At 37.7% G+C, this 13,074-nt stretch overlaps 1 long non-coding RNA gene across 1 annotated transcript; it reads right to left on the reverse strand.

Moving 5' to 3' along the window:
- Positions 1 to 2,426: 2,426 nt before the first annotated feature.
- Positions 2,427 to 3,577, reverse strand: LOC146748090 (uncharacterized). Its single transcript, XR_014931067.1, has 2 exons — positions 2,886 to 3,577; positions 2,427 to 2,659 (listed from the first exon to the last, which is right to left on the reverse strand). It is a non-coding gene; the product is annotated as an uncharacterized LOC146748090 (long non-coding RNA).
- Positions 3,578 to 13,074: the final 9,497 nt, after the last annotated feature.

The raw sequence follows: 13,074 nt of genomic DNA on the forward strand, positions 1-13,074 counted from the left end.
AACAATTTATTATGTATGAAAAAATATATTCCGGCACATTTTTGGTAAACCATTAAACAAATGAAAGAATTTAACAACTGTGATGGTAAACAAAGTTCACCTTCAGTTTCTGTAGCAGAATGGATTAATCATTTCTCTTCCCTCTATAACGTAAAGTCTGGAACTTCTGACAAAGCTACTGAGTTAGAAGTACAGACAGCACTAGAGGAGAGCATCACTAAACTAAGTGGTAACCCTGACCTTGATAAAAAGATTACCATTAAAGAAATTAATGATGATATCCACAAACTAAAAACTGGAAAATCATCTGGTCCTGATGCTATAACCAACGAGATGTTCAAATACTCCACGCCATCACTTATACTTTGTATTAACAAACTTTTCAATCAAATCTTATCAAGTGGAAGATTTTCAACTGAGTGGAACACTAGTTATCTAGTACCACTGCATAAAGCTGGGGATATTACAGATGTTAACAACTATAGAGGAATTGCCTTATCAAAAAATCATTTCAAAACTTTTTAATATTATTCTTAACAATAGGCTACAATTATATTTGGGCAATCAAAACTATATTCAAAATGAGCAATTCGGTTTTCGAAAGAACCACCGTACAACTGACAGTATTTTCATATTAAAATCACTCATTAATAAATATACCAATAAGGGGGATAAAGCATATCTATATGCTTGTTTTGTCGACCTGTGAAAGGCTTTTGATAGTGTTTGGCGGGAAGGCATGTTGTTTAAATTAATGAAAGCAGGAGTCGGGGGTAAATTTTTCCACTTGATAAGATCAATGTACTCTACCACAAAATATGCAATCAAAACAACACATGGTTGCACTGATAGATTTCTATCATCAACTGGTGTAAAACAGGGGTGCAATCTAAGCCCACTCCTGTTTAACATTTTTATTAATGATCTTTCTAAAAATATTTATTCTAATCCTGTGAATCTGGAAGGTGTATCAATCAATTCATTACTCTTTGCTGATGATGTTGTGATACTCTCAGATACAAGTGCAGGAATGCAAAATAGTCTTGATAAACTTGAACAGTACTGCAAAAAGTGGAAACTTCAAGTCAATATCAATAAGACAACAAATATTATATTTAATAAATTAGGTAGGCTAATTGAAATGGATTTCTAACTAAATGATAAAAAAAATCCAAGTAGTTACATCATATAACTATCTTGGTATCATTTTTCAAAGTAATGGTAATTTTAAACTTGCCATTGAAAATCTGGTGATGAAAGCACAACGTGCATTAGGTATTCTCAGACAAACCATCACTTTACATAACCAAACTCTTTCTATTAGTAATGCTTTACAGCTTTTTAAAAGTACAGTCTTACCGATCTTAATGTATGGCTCAGAAATTTGGGGGGCTTTTACCTTCAAGATTTACAAATTTAAACAGGATAATCAAATTGATACAAAATGATTAGTTAATAATCTCTTTAATGACAGATCACAATTTGAGCAACTTCACATTAAGTTCTGTAAGAGTATATTAGGAGTGCACAGGCGTTCAAGTAATATTGCTTCTAGAGTTGGACTTGGAAGTTATCCTGTCATTACTGAAATATGTGCACAATTATTTAAATACAAGAAAAGAATTGAAAACAACACAAGCAATTGCAGTCACTTAGTACATTGTGCTTACATCTCAGAAACCAAAATCAAAGGTAATACATGGGCAACATTTGTAAATAAATTACTGGAGATAACTAAAACTGGTGATGCTGATGACAATACTCTGAGTAGTTTAAGTTGGACTATAGGGACGACCATGAGGGCGCTGTTCATAATCGGATGCGATGACGTCATACGAACAGCGCCCTCATGGTCGTACCTATAGTCCAGCTTTAGCATAAATAATGACGTCACAATGGGAATTCGTGCATAAATTAGCATAAATGAGGAGCAATGCCGTAAAGGGGATCATTTGAATGAGGATGACGTCACAATGGGATATTGTGAATACATTTGCATACATAAAATTGATGTGAATACGAGGTCGTGTCGAGGTCATCGTGAATACATTTGCATAAATTACTATCAATTTTTTAATTATTTTTTTAATTATTTTTAATTATTTTTAATTATTTTTTAATTGGACAAGCGTGGACGAAAGATTTTTCAGAATGTTTCGTAGAGGGCGCTCACACACACACACACACACACACACACGTTAATAAATACACGTCATTTTGAAAACTAATGGAGTTTATTGCACAAAAGAAGTAAACAAGAATGAAATATTGACATGGAGTATATATTTATGACATGGTTGAGTATTTTTTTAACGTCACAAAAAAACATACGATGTGAGTAAGGAAAATAGTTGCGTAGTGTATAAATGTTTAGCGTGATTAAATATTTCTTTGTTAACACCTCGAAAAATACGTAGATACATGTAAATGTGCGGCGTGGTTAAATTTATTTTTAATGCCACAAAAATACGAGTACATAAACGATTCGATTAAAACACAGAAACGAGAAAAGCCAATAATAGTAAACATTGATCAATAAAAAATAATTCATTCTATATATACATATGTTGTTTATTTTTACATTTCTTACTTCCTTTCAATGAGTCAAGCAGTCTGTACACTTTTTTTTTATTCCATCACTATAATCAGAATCGCTCATCTGTCGTACAAGAAAGAGAGAGAGAGAGAGGATAATATTAAAAACCGATAGTTATATAAAGAAAGTAAAAGTTATGTGTTGAAAATTTAATAGTATGAATTATCCCGTAAAACTGCGGTCATCAATCCGCTAAAATGCAAAGTATGCAAAATCGGTTGATCGACGTACAGTTTGTTTTTCAAAAAAATGGCGGACTACGCTACTATGAGTTAAAATGTATAATTACCTGATCGTTTCACAGAATAACTTTTGACATACATAATCATCACACGGAATGAGTTTACGGTGTAACGTAGCGATTTTCGTTTTTCCCTCGACGAAGAAAATATGTCCTCGCTTCTTGCCAAAGATTCAAAGGCGGTAGACCAAGTTTGACCTTCCGTGAAAAGTTCATCTCATGGACACTACGAGTCATACAGGACGTATTGGCAACACATGGCTTGAAAGTATTTGATGATTGTAGATCCACGTACGTGAAATCTTATAAATTCCATGACATGACTACCGTACGAGTCATAATAGTCTTCGTGGTAAGGGTATTTCAGACAGAAAGTGGCCCAACGCGTTCCACTCGCGAATATCAACGGTGTTTGATATAAGCGATGTGTATCATTCCGAAGCACACTTGTGAATGCCAGTCTGAACTCAATCACAAGATTAAATGTAAGGCGTGTCTAGTCCTAAGTGTTCCCAACGTGAAATAGACCTCACACGTAGATGATAAACAACAGATGTTGGTATATTTATGTTATCTAAAACATGAACACTCACAAACAGCCTGAGGGATATCGAGTTTCAAGTTGAAAGCGTGAATTTCGACCTGCGTGTATGGGATACTGATAACATGACTCGACATTCTGTTGACCCCGGCACTATCAGTCAATTCACTGACTTAAACCACAGTCACTCTACTAGGACGGTTAGGAAGCGCCGCGTCATTCTATTGTACCCACCCTTGTCTCCATAAACATTGAAACAAGAGAGGTGTTAACGAGTTAAGAAGTCATTAGCATTAAACAGGCGACGGAAAACACGCGATAAATCATGAGACAGTGCGAGAGTTGCGTCATTTTCCCCCACAAAGCATTGCAATACATGGCACTTTGACCTTTCAACGAAGAGCAGTCTCAAATGCGGAAATGAACATGCTTTGTATATACACGTTTTTCGCGAGAAAATCTTGCTGTCTTGTATGGCATTCTGAAATTATAAATAGTTAATAGAATACTATATTAGTGAATTTCCCCCAAAAGTCGCCCCTGTCTCGACTGAATCAAAACATGTTGAACGGGATTTGTATCAGTCGTCAAATAAAGCGAATGGAGGGATATGAAAGCACGACAATCAAAAATCTCTTTTGTCCAATTACCTCCTATGAAAACTATGCAATAAAGCAACACGGTGACCACCTCCATAGACGAAAACATGCAAAACTTCGCCATAAAGTGACTCTAAAAACACACAAAAAATACGAGAATGGACAAAGGAATATTGTAAAGGTTTGCAGACATCAATGTTTTTAGCGATAAAATTGTTTCTAAACTGAGTGAGGGGTTTATTTTACGGACCGAAAGACTGTTAGAGATCAAGACAAAGAGACTGTCAACAAAACACCGTTTTTCTCGAGTAAAGCATCTTCAAGATTGCAAAAGAATGCTCATCTGAAAAAATACAATATCACTCCTAGTCACAGTTCAGTTGAGATTGTAGTTTGATGTAAAAATAAAGCACAATTTAAAAAAGTTCACGGTCTTCTCGAGGGTCTTCTCGAGCAACATCGAACGCAATAAATAATGGTGAAAAATAGTGCATTCCAATGACAAATACGTCATAGTTTTGAGACCAGCATAGGTTCTCAGAAGCTGCTCGTTCACACCTTTAACCAATAGAGCTTCCTAACCGTCCTAGTAGAGTGACTCCTAGTAGAGTGACTGTGCTTAAATTATTTTTATCAATTAGCCTTTGCTAAAATACTACCGTCATTTTCCACGTCATTAAAAAAACATGCCCCGCAGCGGAGGGATTTGAAATAAAACACGTTCAATCTCGTAATGACGCGTTCTCCGTGTCAATGTTACGATTATACTCGAAATTGACTATTTGGGGGATAAAAACTGGGTCAACTTGATTCAGTCAACATGAATCTGACCCAGGCAGTATGATGATTCCAGTCCGTCACCAATTCACTTGTCTGAAAAGGCACACCCCAAGGGTGTATGACGCCTTGTCTCAATTCAGGCCGAATCAAAGACTGTGCACGCCGTCGATCTATATCTGTGATCGATGTAGACGAGAAACATTCCACCACTCTGATCGTTTTTATATCATCGGTAATTCAGTGTACCGCTCGAATGTAATGCATCAATCAATAGTTTAGTTTTGAAGGTTTATTTTACAATAACTGGAAAACCGACCGAAATCGCGAAATTTTAGGATTCAATCTTTACTCAGTCAAACATCAAAACGAAGTATTCAGTTCATTCTCTCTTCACTAATAAAATGGCAGTACTCAGCAAACTATCATTCATCGTTTTTTAAACATCATTTCGAGTATCCACGATTTCGAAATACTAGAAGAGGCAAGAACGAACGTTACATTTGAATGGTCAAATGACAAGGGGCTGACCCCGCTCGAACGTGCAACAGAATGTATTAAATACATTGACCCATTTGAAAAACAGAGTCAACCTCAAAACATTGAGAGCCATAGCCGATGCTTCAAACAACGAGTTTCTCTTCAAATGGTTCAAAACCAAATTAAATGAAGCACTATGATTCGTCACAAATTACGCTGACATCCTTAGCAGCCTGGCAAAAGAAATCACTCAACTAACCACACCACCAGATTCAGATTTCCACGATCAACGACAAAAAAGAAACATTATAGACGATCTCCTGTTCGAGGTAACGGCCTTGGCTTGGCTACAAAGAGACAATTGTAGTTACTAGCTCGAGAAATTGACCCATATTTCTAAGACAAAATTAACCAAATTTTGAAATTATACATATTTTAATACCAAACTTGTTATTTTTACCAACAAACTACTGAATCACAGTACGTATAATAACGTATACCATTGACAAATTCAGACTCCGCTTATAAATTATACTCGATTATGTCTTTACCACTAATTTAAAATAAACAGTTATATTGGAAAGAATGAGATGAAATTTTATTATTATCATTGTAGATTCAATAAGCAAACTGGAAGCGGGTCAAGAAATCGTAAATGTTTCATATTATAGAGATGGTGCGTAGTTTGTTCTTTGACGGTAAACACGTACGCATTTTCAATGGCGAACATCGACCAGTAATAATGGCATACACTTTGTATGCTAATTCATGTTTAATAAAATGCGCTAAGTTTTGATTATTCCCAAGATGTACAGAGAGCACTCGCTTATCCATTAGACAGATTCCACTATACAATTATAATATCCTGACCGCATTGTTTAAACTCTCGTAAATCGACTGTTTGACGTGACTGGGGCACCGGTGGACGAGAAATGCGTGCGTGCACATTACATTTCGTTAACACTTTCATTCATAATAGTATCACTTGCAATATGGCGTAATATCAATCGACGATCCTCAAAATACTGTATGTATGTATGCACGTTGTAGTTCGAATGATTAGATATTTCTTTTATTTTGCCATTTTTGTCGATTCTTTCATTATGAACAGTGTTGACTTGCTCTCGAAATAAATACTTTACACCGATGTTACCGTTTGTAATGTTTATAGTGTATACGTGAAAGATATTCGCCTTTGAAATAATAATTGAAGACACAACTATATAGTCTTCAAATCAGCTGGGTGTTATTATTGAAGTAACGCACGACGCGTGATATTGTTTTAATGGGGTCTGATCGCGTTTCATAACTCCTGTATTGAATAATGCCATGAATCAAATTGTCCTAACAACATGGTAAACACGGGTCAGCAATAAGTAGCTATTTTATCGGTGAGGAAAGATCTGCTTCTTGATTGCGATTATGATTATGTCTAATATAATTTATAATAATCTATTACTCTACGTACACAACTTGAAGCGGGCTTTTCAATTCAACTCACTGCGGCCGTACACAACATGGCTAGTTCCCCCTTCGAAAGAGTGCGTGCGTGTGCTGCGTTAGCAACACTATCTGTGACCACTGAGCTTTTCAAATATTTACAAAGCACGATGTGATAACTGAGGTGGTAAACTGACCATGATGTCAATATCCAACCATCTAATTTGCACAATAATAATTAAAATTGAAACCGTATTCATGCGTGGGATCTTGGTTGGAAATACAACGAAGTAACAAAAAACCAGCAAAGTGTAACAATAATAAAATCACAAACATGTGAATGTAAAGCAAAAAAAAAAAAATATTTGGTGGTTGGTTTAGGCATTTGGCATTTTAGGATTTTTTTTCTTATCGTGCCCTGAATCAGATGTGGACGAATGTTCCTAGCTCAATGATTGTTTTGTCATTTTAACTTTTTTAGTATACCTGTTAGGTGTTCATCATCTGTCCTAAAGTTGATTTTATTGTATTTAATATTTTAATCATGATTTTTTTTTGTTTCTTATTGTATAGATTACAAATGAGAAGATATTGTTTTTCGTTCACTGTTTTGTCATTTTAACTTTTTTAGTATACCTGTTAGGTGTTCATCATCTGTCCTAAAGTTGATTTTATTGTATTTAATATTTTAATCATGATTTTTTTTTGTTTCTTATTGTATAGATTACAAATGAGAAGATATTGTTTTTCGTTCACAATTTTCTAGTTGTCACAAACTGAGCAAATTCAGTCTTCAGCTATAAGATTATATACAATAAAGTAACAAAAATAAGCAATGTGTAACAATAATAAAATCACAAACATTTGAATGTAAAGAAAAACAAATTATTTTGTGATTGGTTTAGACATCTGGTATTTTAGTTTTTTTTCTTGTCGTAACCTGAAACAGATGTGGACGAATTTTCCTAGCTCAATGATTATTTTGTCATTTTAACTTCTTAGTATATCTGTTAGGTGTTCATCGTCCGTCCTAAAGTTGATTTTATTGTATTTAATATTTTAATCATGATTATTTCGTTCCTCCATGTATAGATTACAATTGAGAAGTTGTTTTTCGTTCTCAATTTTCTAGTTGTCACAAACTGGGCAAATTTAGTCTTCAGCTATAAAGTTATTATATCTACCCCCTTTCCATTTGAAGGGTATGAGCCTTTATTCCGAGTTTCGCCTTAGCGCAGCACTATGTTTTAGATTTTTGATTGTGGTGAGATATTTTTTTATATGCAAATTCTGTTTTAATTTTTCTGTAAGTTCGTAACTTGTTTTTATGATGTGTACTTTTATTTGCATCGTGTAATGTTTCTGTGCTATGAATTTCTAAAGGATTTTTCGAATTACCTGTCAATGTTTCAACGATTTTCTTTTTTGTCATCCTGAGATTTATGTGTATTCCAAAATATTTTTTTCCATAGTCAAATTGTCTAAAATCTGATTCATGTCTTTTACAAGGATATTTTCTCAACTCTAGCAGGCTTGCCAAATTTCTTGGTTTGCTATTTACTTTGATTCATGTCTTTTACCCAGTTGTCTTTTCCCTTTTCGTCAATATGTATTCCAAGTTTGTGAGCTTCGTGAACTAGCGAGTTTGGGTTAGAATTATTTATTTTGATCCAATATTTCAATCTAGTTGCTATGGGGGAGGATATTTTCCCAACTCTAGCAGGCTAGCGAAATTTCTTGCTTTGCTATTTAATTTTAGAAGGTATTTGCAGTAATATATTTTCATTTTTTTTCCATTGGTCTAGACATTCACCCTCAATTACAGAAATCAACTGGAAATTAATTTTGACTCCATGAATCGACTTGTTCGGAGAACAAGCGGTCCTCTACACGTCAAAGACCCTCGAAAAATAACGCGCAAGAGAGATAGAATATTCAATAGAGAAGAAGTTAAAACGTACAGTTTAGTGTATGACAAACGGGTGATACAAGATGATTACTGTACCCTCCCATACGGCTTCTAAAAACAAAGAATATATAAATAGAAGCTAGATCGTCGGTTACCCATCATTCATCCATTTGAACCTTGAACAATCACATTGGCATGGGCTCTACCAAATCGGACTTGGTTCTATCACTCGTCTATTCTGGCTTATGTACACTACCTTATTTTGTTTTAAACTGGATGTTGAAAAAGTACATTGAAGAACGTAAAAGGAGACGCGATAACCAGCGAGGTCCTATGATATCGTCATGGATGCAAGATTGAAACACCCATTTACCTCTCTCGTGTGCGGTCCCACGCAGTCTGGGAAGACGTTTTTAGTCAAACTGATATTAGAACAATGTGACAGCATCATATCTCCACCACCAGATGTTATCTATTGGTGCTACGGCGAGTTTCAGCCAGCCTATTTGGAAATGATGAAGACAGTGCCTCAAATTCGCTTTATCGAAGGGATACCTCCAGATATTGGTAGAATAATCGTCCCGGCTAAAAGAAACTTGTTGGTGATAGATGATCTGATGACAGAAACGGGTAACGATAAACAAATCGCCCAGTTCTTCACGAAGGGATCTCACCATCGAAATTTATCCGTGATACTGATTTTGCAAAATCTCTTTCATCAGGGCAGACAATCGAGAACCATCAGTCTCAACACGCACTACATTTTCCTGTTTAAAAATCCAAGGGACGCATCACAAGTCAACGTTCTGGCAAAGCAAATGTACCCCGGAAACATTAAGTTTCTTCAGGAGGCATTCACCGATGCCACCCAAGAACCTCACGGTTACCTCCTCGTGGATCTGATGCCAGACACCCCTGAGGAAATACGCATTCGAACGAACATACTTTCATCTCAAGTACCGATAGTGTATGTGAGAAAGGTATAAAAAAGACAGTCTTTCATCGTCAGTCATTTCACCATGTCATCCCGCATGCGAAAGAACGCTGATTTTCTCTCTGTATTGCACAAGGCCAACTCGAAACAACAAAAGGGGATAATTGATGGAGCCTCTAGTGACTTGATACAGTGTCTGTGTGAATGCTCGCTCAATGTGTTGAAAGGGAAGGTCCAGCTATCACCTAGTCAGAAAAGAAAATTGGCGTTGTACGTGAATCATCTCCGAGCACTGTCCAATAAGAAAACTCCAGTCAAGAAAAAGAAAAAAATTCTGGTTCAGAAAGGAGGTTTCCTGGCCGCCTTGATTGCTCCCTTAATTTCGAGCATACTCCCTCCCCTACTAGGTCTTAAATAGATGGAATCCGTGAAGAAGATGGCTTTAGTCCCTGCTGAGCTATTATCTACCATCCAAAGCCAGAATGCTCAAATGACGAGACCTGTGGTGAAATCATTGACTTCGCTGGATAGAGACATGAATGACATAACGCAAATGGAAGAGTTGCCTGAAGATGAAAAAGTCAAACTGTACCAACAGGTTCTACGCAAGTACTTGTTGTTGCGGGAGAAGAAAAACGAACCGATTCCAATCTCCGTTACGCAGCAATTACCCAACACTGATGCTGTAGCCGATCAGGAATCTCAACCCGACAAAGATGGTGTGCCAGATCAAATTACATCCGAAGTCTTACAAAGTGTTCCCAAGAGCATGCAGAGAAAAGCGAAGCTTCTACTACAGAAAGTTAAACAGAACCAACGGGTCGACTGGGGTGAAAATGGTGAATTAATCATTGATGGACAATCCGTGCCAGGCACGCACATCATCGATTTAGTCAATGATTTCTTGCGTAAAAGGAAGAATTTCACCCCCACAGGTTGGAGAGAATTTGCCGAAGTTATGAAAATGTCAAATGTACCTCAAGACCTTGTTGGCAATACAGATCGGTGGTCTTACATGCATACCAACACACTCAAGGGGAGAGTTCCGAAGAGACGTGGACCCCATGTGGTTTCCACTCCCATTCATCCTCGACACACGTGGGTGACGTATTAAATAGAACCTCATCGCAACCGCTAGATCTCACTTTGGTTCAGTCGGTCGTGATGGATCCACGCTGTCCTGCTTTGCTTTCGTTTATCGAACGTATCCACTGCCTCTGCGCGTGTGAAATAACCACACCCGTAAACAATGACGAAGAAGATGGACACCGTCCTAGACGAACTGTTTTACGATGTCCAAAGTCCTGGAAGTTACGGGGGTTTGAATTCCCTTTATGCTGCCGTAAAAAAAACAAAGAGAGGAAAAAAGATAACCAAGTCGGACGTGAAGAAGTGGTTGAGTAAACAGGATACATATACTCTGCACAAACCTTCTAGACGGTCCTTTAAAAGAAGGAGGGTGGTGGTTTTCCAAGTGGACGAGCAGTGGGAGGCTGATCTATGCGATCTCTCCTCGATATCCAGATACAACAGTGGATACAAGTTCTTATTGACGTGTATCGATGTTTTTTCAAAATATGCTTTCGTCGTACCTCTGAAAGACAAGAGAGGGGCGAGTTTGGTCGAGGCATTTCGGAAAATACTCGGGAAGGGGCGTCGCCCTGACGTTTTGCACACGGACAGAGGAACTGAATTCACCAACAGACTTTTTCAGAACTACCTCAAGAGCGAAGACATTAAGTTCTTTACTACAGGCAATGAGACTAAAGCCAGCATTGTGGAGAGATACAACAGAACCATCAAGGGAAAAATGTTCAGATATTTCACGAAGAACAACACGTTGACTTATCTACCTGTATTAGACGACATGGTACGTTCTTACAACAATACCCATCACAGAAGTATAAATACCAAACCCTCACTCGTTACCTACGCGAACCAGAAAAAGGTCAGAGACATATTGTACGGTGATCTAAACACAGAGAAAAATGGGGTGAAGAAGAGGAAGATTTATAAACTCGGTGACAGAGTCAGAATCAGTAAAACCAAACACGTTTTCAAAAAAGGTTACTTACCCAATTGGACCGAAGAGGTATTCACGATTGTTGGACGTCTCAACACACAACCACCTGTTTACAAAATTTCAGATTACAACGGCGAAATGTTGGAAGGTACTTTCTACGAAGAAGAACTTCAGAAAATAGTAAAAGACGACGATGCATTGTACATTGTGGAGAATGTGTTGCGCAAGAGAAAACGTAAAGGTCACGTGGAATATTTCGTTAAGTGGCGTGGGTATGATGATTCGTTTAATTCTTGGATCAGGGACTTGCAACGTTTATAAATACCATTCACACACACGATGACCCGATTCATTTCAAAAGATCATCATGTCTGGAAAGGATTTTTTTTTGACGCTCCCTAGTAATGCCTCGCTCGATGTGTTCCCGAACAACACATTGACAAAATACACTGTCAAACTACCGAGAATGCTTTCGCTAGATGGCGATTGGGAAGTAGCATTGGCCGACATCCACTACCCAAATTCGTGGTACAACGTCGTACATGACGAAAATAGGATCTTTTACGATGCCTCACCCAATATGAGAGATCACGGAGAACTGAAATTGAATCCGGGCTACTACAACTCGATCGAAATGATTTTAGATGCGATTCGAGAAAAAGGTCTACCAGATGAAATACTGATGACATATAATTCGAGGTCAAGGAGAGTGACCGTGGCGGTTGAAGAAGGAGCTCGTGTAATCTTGATGGGTGGATTGGCTGAACTGTTAGGATTTCCCTCAAATACAACAATTACAAACGAAAGACGCACTAGTCCCTACCTTGCCGACATTAGAAGTTTGTATTCCCTCTACGTGTATTGCAATATGGTCGAACACCAAATGGTCGGTGACGTTTCCGTACCTCTCTTGAGAATAGTCAATGTTGAAGGAACCCACGGTGATAGCGTCAATCACACTTACAACAAACCTTACTTCCTGCCGATTCGAACGTCAACATTTGAGACTGTGGAGATTGATATAAGGTCTGATACGGGGGAGAAGGTGCCATTTCAACGCGGACGAGTGATCGTGACGCTGAGTTTTCGCAAAGCTCGTCCTTCGCTAGTGTGAAGAAAAAATGAACAGACATCGACCTTACACTCCTCACGTGGGGGTTTATAGAAATTACTACATGAATCAGATTGGACGAGGATCTGTATTTTCTGGCACGAGACTGCAACGCGGATATGGAATCGGAAGTATGTTTTCTGGATTGGCGAGATCGGCCGCACCTCTGTTAACACAAGGTCTGAAAGCAGTGGCAAAACCAGCGCTCGATGCCGGTTTGGGTATTCTAGGTGATGTTGTACAAGGGAAAAACTTTAAAAAAGCGGCTTCGAGTAGAGCAAAGACTGCGGGTCGTCAAATTACTTCTTCGGTATTGAGCAATTTATTTGGAAGACCCTCTCAAACGGGGCGAGGACGCACCATCAAAAGAAAGAAGACAACAACGAGACGTGTCATTTCTTCCAAGGCTAAGAAGAGGAGAAG

Source organism: Saccoglossus kowalevskii, chromosome 2 (genome assembly GCF_978046115.1).
Source record: "Saccoglossus kowalevskii chromosome 2, keSacKowa6.1, whole genome shotgun sequence".
NCBI lineage: Eukaryota > Metazoa > Hemichordata > Enteropneusta > Harrimaniidae > Saccoglossus > Saccoglossus kowalevskii.